Consider the following 22,223-nt stretch of genomic DNA (forward strand, 5'->3'; position numbering starts at 1 on the left):
GTTTGGAGGAATTCCTTCTTATTGTTGATGGAGTGTTTGGAAGCCCATGAGAAGAGTTCATGAGATCGACCTGGAGAGGAATAATTTTGATTCAATGCATCCAATTATGAGTTGCGACACTTGTATATTTGTGTAGGCTATACAAACATGATCTGAAGCACACCAATTTTTTCTTCTTGTTTTTAATTTAAATATATTTTGGCCTCATGCAACATATTTAAAATAACTTTCCATAGGTATCTTATTTGAACCATCCTACTTATAGTATTATGTTTAATCCTATTTTGCAATACAAGTTTATTGTTGATGGGGACTGCAGGCACGATGATCAACAACCTGTAATGACTCTCACTTTTGGGACTATCAACAATTTCTTATATGTTACAGCTCCAGAGCTTCCAACAATGGTAGTAACAGAATCACCAGGAATGGAATCCCAAATGGAAGTAGATTGTGCCTTTCAACATGTAAGTTGAAAAAGATATGTAATGCATTTTCTTTGTTGAGGTCTTGCAGTTGAGTTTTGAAATGAACACCAAATTTGACTATTTTGAAGGTTATGCCTAGACAATGAAGTTAGATAATGGCTGTAACATATTGTGGGTAGAATACCTACACAAGCTTCAAGTTCCTGCTATTTTGTTTTTATACCGGTGAATGTATTGTTGGAAGTAAAATTTATGTACATTTTCAATTGTTCGGCTTATTCCATGTGGTATTGTGTTAAAAAAGTGTCGTAGACACCCTAAATTAATGAGTTTATGTTGCTAGAGCCATAGGAAATCTATTCATCATGATTAGAATCTAATTTAAATGGAGAAAAAAATTTATAAATTTATTTTTCATTTTCATTTGCCCTCTTCCTCAATACTAAGTTGATGTCCTTCAATATCAACCCTAATAACTGCCAAAATCTAATCAATTGGTGAGATTGGTAACTGTGCATATGAAATTGGTATTAATTTTGTCGGGCATGATTCATTATTGTAATCCCAAATAGGTCATATTGTTAGATGATGCTCTGCAGGAGCAAGTCCAAAGGATTTCACAAGTAGAGGTAGAAGTTTCAAGGCGTCGAATCATAGACTTCTTATCATCACACACTGCCTATGTGTTACTTCCTGACTCAGGCAAGGTATATGCATGATTTTTATTATTGTTTGATTTACATGTGATTATTTGAGGAGCACACTATCATCTCCCTTGCCTTCATGTTTTCTTTTACTATACAATGATTTTATATAGTGATTTTATTACTTATAAATTTGCAGGTTTTTGTTTTGGATGTTAGTGTGCTTGTGAAATAAGCATTTCATATACTTTATGAATAGGTATGCAATTTTCTTTTCATATCTTATCTAATGCTTTCCTGTTAAGTATTACTTCCATATCCTAATATTCCTCTAGCTCGAATGCACTTAATTACATAGTTTCTTGCATGGTTAAACCCACGTAAAACCTTCACTAAGTGTGGTGCCATATGAACCATTCATTAGAAATCCCCTTAACCTCATCAACTAATAAGTAGGAGATATTGTGCATAGCAAGTCAAATTGTGATAGTGCTATCAATATTTTGCTGTGAAGTTTTTGAGTCAAATCCTTTAACCTAGATGCTTGAAAGAAATGTGGTCATGGTATGTAATTTGGTTTATCTGAAACAAATGTTGTCTCATGGCTATTGATGATTGAAGTATATTAATAACATAGATCTGGTAAAAATACAAAAAAATCAAATGTAGGCACATATGCATGCGTACTTTTATAATTGAGAAAATGGAGCTGGTAGGTATAAAGATTTCAAAACCCTTGCCAACATCCTCCTTGTTTATGCCAAAACAAGAGTTTCAGAACAGGGCATGAACATCTCTCAAAGCATACACAAAGCATGTGATCTTTTTTATTTGATAGCTAAAAGAAATTTTGTCTTAGGGCTTACAATGATTTTGGAATATAATAGATTTAACAAAAAGCATCTAGACACATTCAAAGACAAATTCCACAACCTTTAGCAGTATATTGGATGCCTATGCTAAGGGGGAGCATTGGAATAGATTATAGACATATCCATTAAAATACAAAGTATAAGTAAATTTTTTGATGTAGTTGCAACTTCTCTGGTAGATAGTAATGCTAGCTTTGGAAGCATGGACAAGGCATGCGAATGATTTGTGGACTCACATATACACTAAATAAAGACACACAATCAAACTGAGGCCAAAATGGAGATGCAAAAGTATTTAATTTTCATCCTTACAATTACACACACACACACACATTCATTTCGACATGTATGTGAATTTCTTTGTAAGGGAAAATAAAACAGTTGCATAAAATATAATATCTAGGCTAATAAAATACCTAAAGAATAAAAGAAAAATGTTTATGGTAATAAAAACAAATGAAGCATTTAATAAACAACTAACTTACATATATCAGAAGTTTTTTAATGTGATAATTTTTTTGTTGTAGCCTATGTCATTGGATTAGATTTGAAGTGCAATTAAATATTAATTTTTAAATATTAATGCATAGACTTTTTTGGGAGTCTTATCAAGGTTTATTTTCTGATCAAATTTGAGATATTCCCCCCCCAAAGCTAATGCTAAATTTCAAATTTGTATATAAGATTTGTTTCAAGTTTAGATTGATCTAGTTTTTTTTTTTTCCCCAGCATAGAAACAACCATAATTCAAATGTACGACTAGAAAAGTGCTTCTGAGTTAGGTAAGGATTTTTTTTTGTGAATCCTTGCTTAGGCTATGAAGTTTGATAGTATCTAAAAAAATTCATTTCCTTTGCTATTCATAATTCATATCATACATTTATTCTATTTATTTTGATTTTTTCAATATAGTTTATGACTATAATCAGAGTGAAGTCTATATATAGTTTATGACATTTCTTTGAGGCATTCTATAAAATAGTTCACATGCCTTGTCTATGATTTGACATTTTGCATGCATCCTACACTCTCTCATTCGGCTGATGATGGATTACAGAGAGTGATCTAAAATGATGATGCTAAAAAACACACACAATCAAATCCAAAATGAACTTGCATTAAAAATGGATTGTGGAAATTTGATATTGTTAATTTTACATGCATGTCTACCAGGACAATCACAACTTAAACATATATGTAATAGATCAGATCTATTATATATATGTTTAAGTTGTGGAAATCTGACATTGTTAATTTTGCATGCATGTCTACTGGGACAATCACAACTCAAACATATATATAACAGATCTGATCTATTATATATATGTTTAAGTTGTGATTGTCTCAGTAGACATGCATGCAAAATTAACAATACCAGATTTCCATAATCCATTTGTAATGCAAGTTTGTTTTGGATTTGATTGTGTGTGTTTTTTAGCATCATCATTTTAGATCACTCTCTATAATCCATCATTAGCCAAATGAGAGGGTGCAGGATGCATGCAAAATGTCAAATCATAGGCAAGGCATGTGAACTATTTTATGGAATGCCTCAAAAAAAAATTGACCAAGCATTGGTGGAAATTTCAACCAATGCTTGGAAATTTTCCACCAAGCATTGGTTGAAATTTTGACTAATGCTTGGTGGAAAACTACCAAGCATTGGTAAAAAATTTAGCTAATGCTTGGTGGTCAAAATTTTGACCAATGCTAGTAGTTTTCCACCAAGCATTGGTCAAAATTTTGACCAATGCTTGGTAGTTTTCTACTAGTATTGGTTGAAATTTTGACCAATGCTTGATAGAAAGTATGCCAACATTTTTGAAATTTTTCAACCAATGTATTGGTTGAAACTTTGACTAACTAGTAAGTTGGTTGAAATTTTGATGAGAAAATTTTCAACCAATTGGTTGGTCCAAATTTTGACCAACCTAGGTCAAAATTTCAACCAATATTCATCAAAAAATGAGGTCAAATGTACTAGTGTTGCCACATAAAATTTGTTAACATTGTGAAAGCTAGTAATACACTTGCTGTGAGAGATTTACCTAAGATCACTAAGCCCACCAACATTATTTGTAAGGAATGTATCTTGGCTAAGTAGAAGAAAGATTCAGTTCCTAGCAAGCAGTTTGGTACTACACAAGAGTTGGAATTGGTTCATATAGATTTGAGTGGTCTCACAAGAACAAGAGGATTCTGTGGAGAGAGGTATTTTATGATTTTTGTTGATGATTTTACTAGAATGATGTGGGTTTCTTTTCTTAAAGAAAAATCAGAGGCATTTGAGAAATTTAGGATATTCAAGAACAAAGTAGAGAATGAATCTGGAGTTAAAATCAAGAGCTTAAGATCTGATAGAGGTGTCATGCCCAGAATATGGGCAAAACAAACAATTTTTTCTTTTTTAAAAACAATAGTTAATTTCCATTAAGTTTAATATGTTTGATTCACAAGAGAAAGTACAGGTCGTAAAATTGAAATTTTGTTGACAAAATGATTATCAATAATTAAAGTAATTAATTTAAAGTTCTAAACATTGATAGTTGGAAATATAGATGAAGTAACTGAGAGGGGAGGGGTGAATCAGTTACCACAAAAAAATAAGTCCAAAAATCCCTTAGATGTCTAAAATGCTTATTTACTATTGATACTTAGTAAATAGTGCAGAAATACTTTAAATCGGTAAGTTAACTAGTTACTGTTCATCTAGCATTCAGAGGTATTAATATGCATGCAAAGATTAACTAAATGAACACAAGAGACACCAGATTTAATGTGGAAACCCAATATGGGAAAAACCACCAAGTAACTAGTCACCAATTTTCACTCTTTTGAAGTGAGCCTTGTTAGGAGCCAACCTTGTTAAAGGTTACAATACACACTGTTAGGTGTGACCTTGTTAGAGGATTTAATCACCCTGTTAGGAGCGGCCTGGTTAGAGGTCTTTAAAATAATTCAACTGAACTGTCACCTTGTTAGAGGATTTACAAAATGGCTATTAAACCAACTCTGTTAAGAAATTTGAAGTCATTGCTACAATGGTTAGAAAGCAACAATGAACTAACCTGAATGATATGCAACTTATCTTTTGCTGAGTACAAATCTCTGTTCTTGTTTACTGGATCCTTGCTAATTGAATACAACTTTGCAACTCCTCCAGGATATCTAATCCTTTATCAAAATTTGCTCAATTTTCTTATTCCAACCTTCTCCATATATTCTCATACACACACACTCTGATTCACAACTTGAGTATCTATATATATACCTTTTAGATTTAACAAGTCGGCTTAAATATAGGTTCGAATAACTAAAAATCATTACATCAGTCGACCGCATGAAGTAATTAAACTTAATATCAAAACAATAAAATCCTTTGCTGGCCGACCAAGCTCGGTAACCACTGCTTCAGAATGGTTTTCTAGTGTTAACCAAGTGAAGCTTGGTAAACACTACAAAATCTTTCAAAAATCCTTTGAAGACTGAGTGAACTCAGTGAGCACTGACTTTCCTTTGATGTCATAGTGAGCTCGGTGGAAGTTAACTTCCTGCCGTATTTCCTTCGATGACCGAGTGAACTTGGTAGAAGCTAACTTTTCTTTGCTGACCGAGTGAGCTCGGTAGAAGCTAACTTTTTCTTTGCTGACCAAGTGAGTTTGGTAGAAGCTAACTTTCCTTTTCTGACCGAGTGACCTCGGTAGAAGCTAACTTTCCTTTGCTGACCGAGTGAGCTCAGTAGAAGCTAACTTTCCTTTGCTGACTGAGTAAGCTCGGTAGAAGCTAACTTTCCTTTGCTAGCCTTCTGAGCTCGGTAGAAGCTAACTGATGACTGATATGACATTTGTGTAAAATCAAAGACAACATTCAATTAGCAATTGTATCCAACATTGATATGTCTAAAAAGTTGACTCACGTGCTAAATGAATACTCACGTATAAACATAATTCTCATCTAATTAAAAACATATTAATATTAGACATTGAAACATTAATAAGGAAAATATTAATGAACAATATATTGTAATTATTCGAATATCGATCGAATGGAGTATAAGTCCAATTATTTCATAGCCTAGACATCAAAGGACTAATTACTGTGATAACATGAAACAATAATCTAAACTATAATTAAACTCAATTCTAAAACTAACTATATTTGAATTTATGATCTATTGTAAGATAATAATAGTAATAATAATAATATAGCTAAAAAAATAAATTAACTAAAATCTAAACTAACTTATACTAAGATAGATTGTATTTAGAACATAACAATTAACTTACTTTATCAAAGAAAACTAGATTTTTATTAATAAAACCTTTAGTAATCATTTAATTCAAAATTTAATATTTATTAGAACTAACCTCTAATAATATTTATATAAAGAAAAATATTTCTAGTTATGCTTAAAAAATAATTCCAATATCTAACAAACACTTATTAATAAACCACATACTAAATTTAATTTATACTAACTCCAATTTAAACTAACTAAATTTAATAGACTAACTAAACACAATCAACTTAAAGCTACAAACTAACAAACTATCCAAATAGGAAAACAAACCCAACACTGCCTATACACAACTCCAAAGAATGGGGCTTGTTGTCCCAAGTATAGACCACACATTAAGTGTCCCCCCCCCCCCCCCCCTATCCAGCTCACCTACCCAAGGAGATGATTAAGGAGTGGGTGTTTGTTAAAGACACAAGTGTCCAATTCTATGGATTGATAAGCATACTTATAGCAAACCCAGGTCTCAAATCAACATGGGTGTTTTTCCAAGATCTTCCCATGCATACCAAGGGAATGTCAAGTAGCAAGAAGGAGATCCAAGAATGTGGTATGCCTATTATGGAAGGAGAAAAAGGTTAAAAAGGCAAGTTGAGAGTAACTTGTTTTGTTTAAACACAAGCTTGCCCATGAAATGATAGCCCCCTCACGCTTCCCTATGTCTACCCAAGTGCTATCCAAGTCAAGTCTTGGGAGAAAATTCGCATGAGTGGAGGAAAGGTATAACATGTTTTATAAGCTTGAACAAAAGGAATGCCCCGCTTGTCTCCCACCCACGTGGCAACAGACTGACCCAACAAGGATTGCATTCCCAAGATACACATGCCAACCAAGACAAGAGGTCTGCGCCAAAGTAATGGTGAAAATCAAAGTTGGTGAGATTAACTTAGATAGTTTTAGGATAGGATTTTTTAAATTTTAGATATTTACACATATATTTTTATTTAAATTTATTCTTTTCTTCTTGACTTTAATTTGAACGCTTATGATGCAAGAGGGATATTTTTAGGGAATCTTTTTAAGATGCTCTATTGCAAGAAACAATTAATCTTGCTCCCCATACAAATTATAGTGAGTATTTTTGCTCTAGAAGGATTTTTTGTTTTTTTCTAAGTGTTATGTGCCTAAGTGAAGATTTTTTTCAAGCAATGTGTTTTTCTAACAAGGGAGTAATGTTTTTTTTTAAGACTAATACAATTTTCTAAATACATAGTTAAATCAAGAAATTGAATAATTCATTTTAACAATGTTGCAAGATTGATCTGATTTCCCTATAATCATGAAATTGAATCAACATTCCATACATAACATAATATTATTTATTTTTCCTTAACATATTTGAACTCGAATTTGCAAAATTGAACATCATCATTTTATCTTATTTTTGATATACATTCATATAATTGAAAAAATATGGAAACCTCATAAGAAATGATATTACTCAATCACTATTTTATTGACAAATTGATTCAAAGGTTCTGTTGGGAAAGAACCAGGAAGAAAACCTGACATCGTTGCCACTAAAACAAAAAGTTTAAATACAATTTACACAGGATTTCAATCCCAAACATAACTGAATTTCAACAATCAATTAAATTTCCTTCATGGCCCTTAACAAGGGACCCATTTCATTTTTTGCAATACATTACTGAGATCATGGAGAAAATGAAACTGAAAAGGTGACAAACAAACATAACAAGGAGACAAAATCAGACATTCATTTCCATATCGGGTTTTCACAATAGGTTTGATATTGAACCAAAACTAGGGAGAAGGTGGATTTTTTCAACAGGAGATGTCAGACTCAACACCAAAACAGGTGCTCAATCGGGGCTATAACTCAAGAACTTCCGTTCTTCCATTCTTACATGTCAAAACTCATATGTGGTTTGTGTTGATAGGCAGGGGCCCATAACACCCTACCCTCTCTCCCTCTTCTCATCCTAAGAAGAGACTCTACATTGTTGGAGTCCAATTGAAGACCTTTTTCGAAAATGGCCACTTCTGCCCTATCTAAGGGTGAGTAATGCCAAAACACCCATAAAAGAAAACTTCAAAATTCATAACAAACACAAAGGAAAACGTTGATGAAAACTTGTTGTCAATCCCTCCCAACATACTCAACACACATACAAACATAACATAGGCAATAAAACCAAAACATGAAGCACAACATGAAACCAAAAAGAGGTGAAGTATTCCTACCTTCAAAAATTAGGTTATGGAAAATGAAAAAGTTTGAGATGAGCTTGCTTTCCTCTCCTTCTCCTTCAATTCTAAAAATCCCTCTAAAACTAGAGGTTGGGTGAACAACCCAAACCTCCTCAAAAAAGCCTCTAACTAAGATCAAAACCCAACTACCTCTCCAAAAATCCAATAACTCTCCCCCACTTGCCTAAATATCTAGAGGTTTCTAACTCAACTAAACCTAAGGCTAACCTCAAGGTGGGGTTAAGGTCATTCAACCCATGGTGAAATCATTCAATTTTCGTACTAAAGAAAAAATGGACTTTATGAGTGACCACAAAAGTCAACAAAAGGGGCTAGGGAGGTGGAAAATGCCCCCAACCCATACCCATACCTCTTGGGTATTAATATTTCATGATTTAAGGCCTTAGGGATTTATATGGGACCTAAAAAATGCTAGGAATTTTAGGACTATCTAACAACCTTCAAAAAGTAGATTAAACACTAATCTGAATTAGGGGTAAATAATTGATTAAAAATTGATTAGCAAAAAGGTCACTAACTTAGTTTGACTTAGGTCTATAGGTTAATCGGTTAACCCTAACTAACATGATGGAATGCATATACAATTCATGAGTGTCAAGCGACACTATAAAAACACTGTTATGAAACATTGACATTTACTTAATACAGAACGATACATTCATACATATCATGATACGAATAAAATACGAACAATGGGGTTTCCACAAATGGCACATAGGGTTCAGTTCTGTTTCTTCGTTAGGTTTCTCGGCTAAAATATCCTGCACACTCATTGCACACATTAGTAGCTCCAAAAAATCACATGTATATATATAACATATAAGGGAAACCTCTTAAATTAAAACATTCATCTCTCAAATAATTCAATTGTTTATCTTGTTCTACTCATATTCTCAATCATTAAAATTTCATAATCAAAGTGTTAATTTTGTATTCACTTACTTCAATACACATGTTCATAAAGCATTAAATGACAAAACCAAATATTTGAAAGTAAAACTTCACACAACATGAAATAATATAATATGTTCAGTGTATCTGATAGTGTCTCAACACATCGAGTCATGAGTATCAAAAAAAAATGTATCACTATGCTATGATGGGTCGGGGCGAGGCCTCACAAGAGGAGGATAATTCACTTCTAAAGAATTCAATATCTACTATAAAGAACATGGAATCAAGAGACAACTATCTTCACCTCATTCACCTGAGTAGAATGGGATCACTGAAAGAAGAAATAGATCAATTGCTAAAGCAACAAGAGCTATGTTATTCAAGAATGATATACCAAAGACTTTTTGGAGAGATGTAGTTAATACAACAATATACACACTAAATAGAGTATAGATTAGAAAAGGTATGGAGAAAACACCTTATGAGTTATGGTTTGGTTACTCACCATCAATTGAATATTTTAGAATATTTAGAAGAAAATGATGCATCAAAAGAGATGATGATATTGGTAAGTTTGATCCAAGGAGTGATGAAGGTATGTTTCTTGACTATTTATTAAAAAGTAAAGCTTACAAATGTTTCAACTATAGAACAAAAACTATAGTAGAGTGCACAAATGTGAGAATAGATGAAAAGTTTGGCACTAAAGAGAAGATGATGGATTATAAGTCTGATGAAGATAATTATTCTAGGATGACTAAAAAATGCAATGAATTATTTTTCAAGACTAACAATGTCTTGCAGAATAATGTGCAAACTAAAGAAGTAAGAGAAGAACATAGCATAGTACCTAAAATAAGAATTGAAGTAGCAACTCCTACCCCAAGTAAGAATGTGATAATAAATCATCCTTCTAACCAGATAATAGGAAGTAAAGAAAAAGGAGTAATGCTAAGAAGTGAAATCAATGAAGAACTATGCCTAATATCTCATGTAGAACCAAAAAGCATAGATGAAGCAATCAAGGATGATCATTGGATAAAAGTAATGGAGCAAGAACTTCAACTAATAATAAAAAATGACACATGGGAATTAGTTCCTAGACCCAAGGACAAAAATGTGATTAGCACAAAGTGGTTATTCAGAAATAAAATGAATGAACAGGGAGAAGTAATAAGAAATAAAGCAAGACTAGTATGCAAAGGCTACTCTTAGCAAGAAGGAATTGACTATGAGGAAAAATATGAACCTATAGCAAGAATGGAAGTAGTCAAAATGTTCTTGGAATATGCAGCAATAAAAATTTCAAGGTATATTAGATGGATGTTAAGTCAACATTCCTGAATGGAGAACTTGAAGAAAAAATTTATATTGAGCAACCAGAAGGTTTTCCTTTGATAGTAGAGAAGGATATGGTGTGAAAATTAAAGAAAGCCTTGTATAGATTAAAGAAAGCACCTAGAACTTGGTATGCAAGGTTGGATAAATATATAGCAAAACTTGGATTTGCTAAAGGAACAACAGATAGCAACTTGTACTTGAAAGAAATAGAAAATGGTTTATTGATAATCATTGTATCTGTTGATGATATCATTTTTGGAGGAAACGATGAAGCCAGTAACAAATTCTTAGAAGATATGAAGAATGAATTTGAGATGAGCATGATAGGAGAAATGAAATTTTTCTTAGGATTGAAAATTGTTGAAAACAAAGAAGGCATCTTTATTTCTCAGACTAAGCATTTGAAAGATTTGCTAAAAAGATTTGGACTAGAAAAGTGTAAACCTATTGCAACTCCTATGGTAACTAGTCACAAGTTATCAAGAAAGGATGAGACACCTACTATTGAAAAAAAGAAGTATAGATCTATGATTGGAGGATTGTAGTATCTAACTCATAGTAGACTAGATATAGCTAATGTAGTTGGAATTGTGGCAAGATTTTAGGATGATCCTAAAGAATATCACTATGCAGCTGTAAAATGATATTCAAGTATCTGAAAGGAACATTGATAATGACATTTGGTATGACAAAAGTAATGATTTTACTCTTTGCACTTATACTGATGCTGATTGGGCTGGAGATATGGATGATAGAAAAATCACTAGTGGAGGAGTACTCTTTCTTGGTGGAAGACTAGTTTCTTGGCTCAGCAAGAAACAAGATTGCACTTCACAAAGTACTGTAGAGGAAAAATATGTTGCAGCAGAAAACAACTTTAATAAAGTTATATGGATGAAGTAGACAATGAAGGACATTGGAATTACATTCATAGAACTCATTTATTGTGATAACACAAGTATAGTAAGCATGTCTAAGAATCCTATTTTGCATTCTAAGACTAAGCACATCTCTATAAAGTATCATGTGTTGAGAGAGAAAGTTTCAAAGAAAGAAATTAGACTGGAATATATTAATACTAAGGAAAAAATTACAGACATTTTCACAAAGGCCTTACCAAAGGACACATTTGAGTATCTAAGAGGTATGCTTGGGGTTATGCCCATGCCTACTTCTAAATAGAAGATGCAAACGTGCATAAATCCAAGTTACCTAGAACCATTGTTAGATTGGATTGAATGTTGATGCTTCCTCAATGGGGGAGTATTTGTGATGAATAGAGTCAGCAAAGGACTCTTGGTAATTGGTAATTTGTATGCAACAGTGTCTTTAGACACTTGAGTTGTTTATGAATTTTTATACAAAATTTTTAAAGCAATAGACCAACTTGTGATCATGCTGATAAATTATTTTATGTTGAAGAAATTGAACCATTTGTGTATTATCTTTGACATTGATGTCAATGGGGGAGAAAGTGACATGAAAGAAATTCTATGTAATTCAATTGAGAAGAAAGTAGAACATGATGGTATTTTTGGAACTGAGATGTTTTTCATCTATGTTGCCATCAATGCCAAAGGGGGAGATTGTTACCATGAATGTTGACGTTATGGGGGAGCATTTTAGAACATTGATATGATGTATTCATGACTATGTTTTTCATTGATAAAAATATAGTAATAAGTTTGCAAAAGACTGACAAAATAGTAGACTAAGATCTTTGTATTGATAACATTATATTACTTATCTGATGATGCATAGTTACTAGCACATACTACAGTATGTATCTATTACAAGGGCAAGTGCACAAAACCTAATGTGACAATGTACAAAAGATATGGTTTATCTACAGAGAACCATATGGAAACGAAGTATTAGGAAAGTAGTTTCTATTGTGTGATTGCTATAATTCATCACAAATATAGTGAAGGCTTGTATAGTTAACTAGATATAGTACACTAGCCATTGATGATGTCAAAGAGTGCACATGTATGGAAGTCAAACATGTGAAAGTTTGTGTATAAATATGAGCCTACAACATTAATTAAATATGTATTTCATTTAATTAACGTATAGAAAGCTAACTCAAGGATTTATTATTGAGCATGGTATAAAGGAAAGATGTTTTCTATGTTTTACACATAGTGAGCAGAGAAGATTTATGAATTACTGAGCAACAAATCGATACAAAAGCAGAGTAACCTACCTATGTGTGTAAGTGACCTTAAGGGTTATTGTTACTAAGTACAGAGTTTCAAATCTAATTGCATGATCTGAAGGTGAAGGAGTTTGATGTACTAGATAGAGGAAGAAGTAAAAGCTTGTTACATATCTATTATTCTAAAAGGAATAGTATCGAGGTCAATTGGATAGTGGGTTTGGACAATGGGTTTAGTAGCCTTCCACAACTCGTATTAGGGTTGGAATCTCCTAACAAGGATTCAAAGTCTCCTAATAGGGACTCTTTGTACTATATGTTGTAATAGACTCCTAATAGGGTCCATCCTCTAACAAGAAATATTCATATTAGTACATCATTTTGTGGGCATCATTCCCACTGGGGTTTTCCCTCTAATCAAGGGTTTCCCTAGTCAACATATCTAGTGTAATTGTTTATGTGCATCTCTTTATGATTCCTATTTACTTTGGTTAAATGGTCAAGATTGTTTAAGAGGATAAATATTTTAAATTTTTATATAACTGATTCACCCCCCCACTCTTAGTTATATTGGCAAACTATTGTTTCTAACAAATTATTTATCATCAATTATGTACGAAATGCTTGCAAGTCCATCTCTTAGACTAACCACCCTTAGGAATTATGAATTCATGGATTCTCCCTTATTTTTATATGCCTTAATAGCCTTTTTAGTGACAAGGTTCTTATCTTATTATTAACCTCATATGCATTGATTAGTGCACTCATCATTTTGAATATTGCTTGATGTTTCATTAGCATAGGTACTATATCATTTTTTACTCCATCTAATATGATTCTAATGGCTTTCCTATTTTCTTTGATCATCATTAATTTATTAGGTTCAATATCAGGTTTCTTGGATTCCTTATCAATGAGTTGTGATACACAATTTTCATCAAGAGCCATCATAATTCAAAATTTCTATGCAATAAAAATCTTCTGGTCTAATTGCATTATTCATTGCAATCATTGTAGGTAAAAGAATGATGCTAGATATGAATTAAGTCTAATTACTAATCTATAGAGCCAAGGTTTGACTACTAGAGCTCTGATACCATGTAAATTTTCTACAAATTATGCTATAAATCAAACTGATATAATGCCTTTCTTAGTACTAAAAATGGTCTTGAATATACAAACTTGTATATGAAGTGTTACTTGGACTATAATAATTATTCTAAAAATGTTTTATTATTATCCTTGCTATAAATCGCATAAGGCAGTAATGTAGAGGAGCAAACTTAATTTTATTTTGTGTGTTTTGTATCCTCATTCTTACCTCATACTTATTTAGCACCCAAGAGGCATGTCCTTACAAAGGACATGACTCTTTCTAGGTTGGCCCTTATGTATAAACTAATGATCATATTCCAAGATCTATATCTCCCAGAATTCATAATTAGTTAGTAATTATACTAACAACAACTAAGAAAAATGGAACAATATTAAATGCTCTCAAGGAAGCCATTGATTAGGTTAATCATTAAAGGTTATTAAAGAGGAAAATCCTATTAAGGATATTCATGCTTTACTAGATCTATGCGATCTATAGTTCAGATTAGTTATGATATTAGAGTTACATAATTAACAAGATATTATTTCAATGTGTCTTTGAATGTGCTAGACCCATAGAAATCTATTGAATAAACATAAATTGGTAGTATCATAGGGATTTTCTCTCTCAAAACTTCCCAAGTGCTTGTATTGGAAAGGTTAATTTTTCCCTTGTCTAATTGCTTGAAGATGTGTGTTTTCATCACCATTACTTATCAAACTTGATATTTTACCATCAAAACAAGAAATAAACACTGCTAAAATAGTCTACTTGATCACTCAAATGAGTCAAGTCTTTTGAGAAAAAATACTTCACAAGTTGTCTTCATTATCAAACTAGCATACTATTGTATTACTGCACAAAAAATATCATATGATACTTCTAGTTTTTGCATAGTATCATACTTCTTCATACAAAGTATCATACTTCTTCTTTCAAAGTATAATACTGCCTCTTGGAAGGTATCATATTGGAGTAAAGTGTAGTGCTACTTCTTGCAAAGTGTAGTACAAGATTTTCTATTGCCCTATTTGTACCTAGCTTACCATACTATCTCGTCTAGTTACTATAAACTTTCTTGGTCTTGCCTCAAACTTGTTCTTGGTTAATATAAGGTGTCTATACTTGGTCTACCCAAATTATTTGGTTTAAAATTACATGTTAGGAACTATTTTGGTTGAAATGGTTACCTTGATCTCTTGACTACATTACTTTTTTGGAAGAGTTATTCACTTGCCTATCTATCTTTTGCTACCTATCTATGGCTTTGATACTATCACTTGGCTTGAGTCATGGGTGTTATAAGTTACTTGGACACTTTTCTTGAAAAGTCACTTTGATACTCTATCATTGTATCTAATATCTTGGAAAGTGAACACTTTACCTCTCTAGTTTGGACATCAAGTAATTTTGTGTCACCTTATCAACTTTATCTAGTCTCCTTCATGCTTAAGTTTCTATCTAAAACTATGGTATTCAAACCTTGTGTTGCCAAACCTCAACCAAGTTTAGATGATATTGACTTGATTGATATCATTAGGGAATTACAATTCCTATAAACTTGATACAAAAATTAGAAGAGATCAATTACCTCACTTACTTTATTCTAACTAAGGGTTTAATTAAAGCATATTCTAATTTTGAGAAAATTACAGAAAAAAGAATGACATCCTCATGCGAGTTTCCCTCAAGTCCTTGATATGCACAAAATTCATCTTCTCCAAGGTCATCCTATTATTATTATAGGTTTACATATTCTACTCCAAGACATAAATTGGCATCATCTATTAGATCTAAATACCTCTCTAGAGAACAAGAAAGTGATACCTCCTTTGAGCCTATGCCAAAAATCTACCACTGTGATGAAGACATGAACACATGTTATATACTTGAAAAATAACAAGAAGCACCTAGACATACTTTTGAGAGAAATTTTACTCCTTTGGAAGACTCTAATGATTTTATCTTATAAACACTTCATGGAACTAAGCTCATCACATTGTCTAAGTCTAACTCATATGGAAACCCATTCCTGGAAATCTATTGTTAGTATCATCAACATAATGATCATGATACTTTAGATTACATGTAGTTGAAGCATAAACTCAAAAATCTTATTGATGATGGGGTCATTGATGTTATAATCCCTAATGACTCATGTGATGAGGATACTATTGAGTTTTTATTTTCCATAATGCTTAACAACACGAATCCTTTCAAACTCCTCTTTTGAAAAGCTAATCTAGGATCAACTCCAAGGTTCTGATTGATCTTGCAACCTACTGGAATCCACTTAATTGAAGATAAATGTGTATGTTCACAAGGAGGCCTTTTTTGGTTCCAACCAATTTTGGATAAGATGTTTGATTTTTTGTTTTGAAAAGTACCCACAAAAGAGATATATTTTTGGTATTTTTTGTTTTAAGATGAATACAATTGATCAATGCAACTATATGAATACCTATTTTAACTAAGTGTTAGCGAAAAAAGAAGAAGAAGATAAGGTAACGAGAGATTAAAGAAAATAACTTGAAAGGAAAATTCCTAATGAACATAAACCACGATAACAACATGTCTCCAAGTTAAGTCATCAAAAAGATTGGGTAAGAAATCAATGAAAATAGGAGCATCACTTCCTCAATTCCACTAATGTAATCGTTGATGGGAACTTAATAATAATAGAAAGATGTTTCACTTCTCATCGAATCGCAAGGCCACTGAAAGTGTACTCATGTGAGACAAGAAGCTATGCAAGAACAATATGAGATCTTTTCTCCAACTCAGTATGTCAGTAGAATTCATTAACATGAGGCAAACACCTGAAATAAAAGGTTGCACAATCATAACAATACAATAAAACCATTGGCTCCATTATTATTCATGAATATGCATTCAAAAAAATTATGCACTCCAGTAATAATAACTACACTAGGAATGAGAGCACTAATAGAATATATTATTTCATCAAAATAACGACGTGGAGTACATACTACATCCATGTATAAATTATAAGAAATCATGTCCTCCCTTTATTCTAGGAGAGAGAGTTCTTAAAATGCAACTCATGCTAAAAACTAATAGAACAAATTTAATTTTATACAAATTGACTCTCTAGATGGTGCTCAGTAGGTCTTCACCCTTGTTTATATTAATTAATAGGTGCATTGGCCTTTACATGAATTAAAAAAATGAAAGAAGAAATAGATAAGAAGAAGGAAGTTCCAAGAGGATTTGTGAGTCACTGGAAGCTCTAAAAATTGAAGCTTGGCCTTCTCTGAATGTTTTTGGGAGTTGAACTACTGTCAAAATATGTTTCTAGTGCATGGAATGCTCTTAAAATAACAACTAGAAACTAACTATCAATGCACTACTACTTCTTCAAAATTTTTAGTACACCTCTAAAAATATCACACCTATGCACCAATGCACCTTGATGACAGGTTCCAAAAATGCAAAATTTTCCCAAGTGTCAAAATTGAATTTCCAGCATTTGGGTTTTCTTCTTTTTTACCCCAAAGTGATGTCTAGATGCTTATTCTTGAATTTTTCTATAATCTCTTTTACTTGGGAAACTTCAAGAAAATTCAAAGCCCCATACTTATTCTTCACCATTTTCTGATAACTGCTAATCTCTATACAAATTTCCACAAAATCCTCAAGTTTAGTGTCTAGCTTTACCAATACCTCTAGAGTCTTAAATGCTTGCTTGATATCTTCATCTATCAAAGCATCCATCAATGTTCTTCGAAATTTTTGAATTATTGATTGCACTGAATTAAGCTTGGTTTTCGACTCATTTTTAAAAATGTCAAGATTGATAGTGTTGTAATACCTCTCTACTGCCAAATTTTTTTCTTGAGTTTGATCCCTCAACCTCTATATATTCTCTTGAAATTCCTACATAACTTTATTCCTAGTAGATATTTTCTCTATCCAATCATTGAGCTTGTTCAATGCCTTTGCATTATATACTTCCATGAGCGTTTAATACCCTTGACCTTTTATTGATGTCAAATCCTAAAAGTCTTTTTTCCTAAGTGTGTACCTCATCCATCAACCCAAAATCTTGGTTTACTATGGACACTAGCTAATCTAAGCTCACTTGAATATGGTGTAACAAGTTCAAATTGCCTTATATTATTTGTACATCATTTTCCTCAAAATTGTCATGCCATTGCTAACATGCTCCCAAAAAGGAATTTTCTTGGATATTACCCTTTTCTCTTCTCTCTAGTGTCACAACTAGAGTGATCTCTAGATGATATAGGTCTATTGGGCCCACAAATCCATGTAAATAGCCTCTTAGAAGATCATTCCATTTTCTCAACATAAAAAACTTGGACTCATCTTTGTCCATGTGCCTAAAAACCTCCTTCATATGTGATCTATAGGTATTGATCTGTCCTTAGGAGATGGAAAACCTTCTCAATATTTCAATGTCAGAGGTTGAGAACTATTTCTCTAGTGACACTCTTGACAACCTTTTCTTCAGAGACATAGTGTTTTGCCAAGGTCATGATCAACTCTGAAGATTGTATGAAACTAGATGTGAGACTTTATTGACTAGGCCAAAATGCATGAGTGCAGATACCATAGTGAATCTTTCCTTAGGCTTACTACATATAATGAGGAAGGCTTTCAAATCAATGTGTCCAAGCTTGGTGTCTTTGATTTTGGCATGTCTATCTTGGTAATAGGATTTTCTAGGTGCACCTTGGTATTTGAAAACTACATGTTTGGGAGAAATATTTTCAGCCATTGAAGATGAAGATGATGCCATTTTATCTACAAAAAAGAGGAGACATTAGTCTAGAATTCTAAAAATCAAACCTAGACACAAACCCCAATAGACAAAAACCTAGAAAAATACCCCAAAATAGTCAGAAACACTAAAATTTCCCCCACAAGCCCTAATATTTTGAATCACACACCTAGCGCACCCTTATAGGTGCACTAGGTGCACTAAATGGTCCCTAGATGACCATTTAGGCACACCTACACACCTAGACTCCTAATTAAGGTGTGCACATGCGCATGTGTGCAACTATGCACTTGCACATGTGCACAACTGTGCACATGCACTTGTAGCAACTATGTAGGGGGGAAAAGACTAAGTTTCTTATGTTGTTAAGTGCAAAAAGGGTATGAACATGCACACCTTGTGGAGGTGCACACATGTGCACCTTAGGGAGGTGCGCACATGTGCACCTTTCCTTAGTCTTTTTCTTAGCTCAGTTTTAAAAAAAGGTGCACACATGTACATCTTGGAAAGGTGTGCATGTGTGCACCTTTCTTAGACTTAGATGTTTTTATATGTTAGGTTCTTGTTAGGGATTTTAAGTGAATAAAGTTTTGCACATGCACACCTTGAGGAGGTATGCATGTGTGCTACCTTTGGTGTCTTACATTGTGTTGTGTTTTGTGTGTAGGTTGCAAGTGGAGAATGACTGATGAGATGTGGAGGTCACCTTTAGTAGAAGCATGAGGAGATGAGTGAATGGAGGAGGGGGGGTCTCAGGTTTATATAGACCTAGGCCCCCTGGATGTGCACCTCTATAGGTGCGCACCCTTTGAAGGTGTACACATGTACAAGTGCACATCTTCAAAGGGAGATAAGTGTGCACTTGTGCACTAAGTGCAACTGTGCACCTAGACATGGTGTGCATGTGTGCTAGTGTATATTTATGCACTAATTCACTTAAAAATATCCAATTTCTCCCTAGCTCTAACACCTTGAACTTTCTCATTTAGACATTGAGACTTGATCCAGACTCATGAAGAGATCCAAAATGACTCAGGCCCTAGACTAGGGGTTTGGGATAGAAAAATTTACTAGAGGGTCTCCATTTCTATGAGAAATGGGGTTTGTGTTGTGAAACCACAACAAATACTTCTCTTGAGAAAGATCATGTTGATGAACCTATGTCTAGTGATGATTTCCTTGAGAATTCTACTTCTTCAAATAGTCATGCATCTCCCAAAACTTCAAATATAATTCCTATCATGACTTCACCAAACAAACAACATAATTCTTTTCATATTGACTATGAGAACCCTCAAGGGCTATCTCTAGAAAAAACTCAAGCCAATCTTCACTTGGATGCAAACCGTTTCCATACTGTTAAGACTTAAGATCCTCCACCTTCATGTGACATTATGTATACTAGGACCACTTTAACTAGTCCTTCACTATCTCTTCAAGATCCCACCATCAAAACTCTCCATTCTCTCTTATCCTTAGGAGTATCTCCATGTCAAGAGGATGTTGAATTAGGATCTATAAAACTTTTGTCCTTCAAACATATTTATTGCATTCACCATACCAACCATGACATATCTAGCTTATGTATAACTTGGAAAATAAAATGCTGAAATAAATAGATCTAAATATGCATCATATCTATCAAATATAAAAACATAACACAAAATATTTGATAACCCAAAAATCCTCCAAGGTGAAGGTAAAAATGGGGTGGGGATGACACCCACAAATATTCACTACTACAATAACAAAGTTTACCTATTAGGGTTATAATTTTGACTACTGTGTGAGGGGTCTATTAAAGAAAAGTGTTAATTTCATTGTATTTATTAAATTACCTTTACTCCCTTCTTAAGATTTTATCTTATTTATTTACATTTAATAATTAATTAGTAATTATTAAATGACATTTACCTTTTAGGTTACCCTTTTTTGGGTTTTGATCTCTTCTATAGGAATAGATCTTTTATAATTATCTCTTATCTTTTTCATTTCTAAGAATACAATTTGCATATTTTTCAAAGCAAACCCTCGTCTCTTCTTGTCTTTTTCTTCTCCATGATGGGTTTTTACATGTAGGTATTCTTTGGGCTTTGTGGATTTGTATTGCTCAAATCCTTAATGGCATTAAAGATAGATCTGCTATATCTTGTTTGGTATTTGGACAAAAAGAAGAACAAGGATTTGACAAAATAAATATGGTATTTTTTGAGTTTTTTTTGTGAAAATAGGGGGGTCTCTAATTTTTGGAGTGCTTTGAGGCCAAAAAAGCCTAACAATTGGATTTAGAAGGTGTCAAAACCACCATTTTCATATAAAGTTTGTCAATTTTGGACAATGTTGGCTTGGGAGACAAATTTTTTTGCCTACCTAGGCCATACAGCCTCCTGCATGCTTATTGAGATAATTTTTTAAAGTTTTTTTTTAAAAAAAAATTGGCCCGCTACCACTTCTCAGCACCATAAAGGGCTTTTCTAGCCCACTCCAAAGGTTTTTTGGCACACTAAGATTTTTGTTGGCACCACAAATTTTTTGCCACCACTGCAGAGGTTTCTCGACGCCATATGCATTTTTTCCTGACACTGCTTCTTCCCACAATCACTACTCCAATGACTGCTAGTAGCTCCACCTACCTCCTCTTTCCCAACCATCACTATGAGTGGCTTTGCTTGGCCACCACTCTACCAACGATGAGTGTTTTTTTATAATTTTTTAATTAAAAAAAAATCTTTTTTTTATTGCTTCCAGGGGGCCTATATTTTTTTTGCAATATCTTGAGCATACGGGGGTCTTTTGTTGATCTGAAAGAAGTGCTAGAAAGATGGTTTGGAGAGAGACGTGATAGAGCAAGTATTTTATGGAAATTTTTTTTCTAGTTCGGTACCTATTTTGTACTTGAAGTCCATTGATGACTTTTGTCTTCTAGGGGGTGTAACTTTTTCATTATAGCTCTATTTTTTGATCCAAAAAAAGTATTGGAAATCTATTCTATAGTCCTATTCAAATTCTCTACTATTTTTCATCAGTATTCCTCAAAGGTACATGTGATTCTAAACTAAATTTTTTTCTCTCTTCTTGTTTACGCATTCCTTCTAGTAGCTAGGGTTCAAATTTTTTTATTGTCAGGGGTGTTTTTTAAATTATTGTTTCTATTATTTACATTGCTAAACTATAACTTTTTCAAAAACAATTCAAGACCTTCTGAAATAATGGCAAAGACCTATTCTTGTCTAGAACTTCTAACCCCTCATAACTATTGCACATGGAAGACCTTGATGACACAACTTCTCCAGTCAAAAGGGTTGTGGTCTTGTTTAGATGAAGTGAAACCAATTTTACAAAGGCCTTTTGAGGTCATGGAACATAGGAACAAGATGGTTGAGTCAATAGAACTGATTATGTTACAAATATCTGACAATCTATAGTTTCATCTTGATGGTTGCAATACCCCTCTAGCTATGTGGACCAAGCTTGAAGGCTTTTTTGGTATAGTGAATGA

General features: G+C 33.0%; 1 pseudogene; it reads left to right on the forward strand.

The window, feature by feature from the left end:
• The first annotated feature begins 269 nt into the window (after window positions 1-269).
• LOC149538947 (sphingosine-1-phosphate lyase-like) overlaps window positions 270-22,223 on the forward strand; it is a 58,332-nt pseudogene continuing 36,378 nt past the window's right edge.

The sequence above is a fragment of the Cupressus sempervirens genome, chromosome 9, assembly GCF_028749045.1.
Source record: "Cupressus sempervirens isolate cs-2001-9-10 chromosome 9, ASM2874904v1, whole genome shotgun sequence".
NCBI lineage: Eukaryota > Viridiplantae > Streptophyta > Pinopsida > Cupressales > Cupressaceae > Cupressus > Cupressus sempervirens.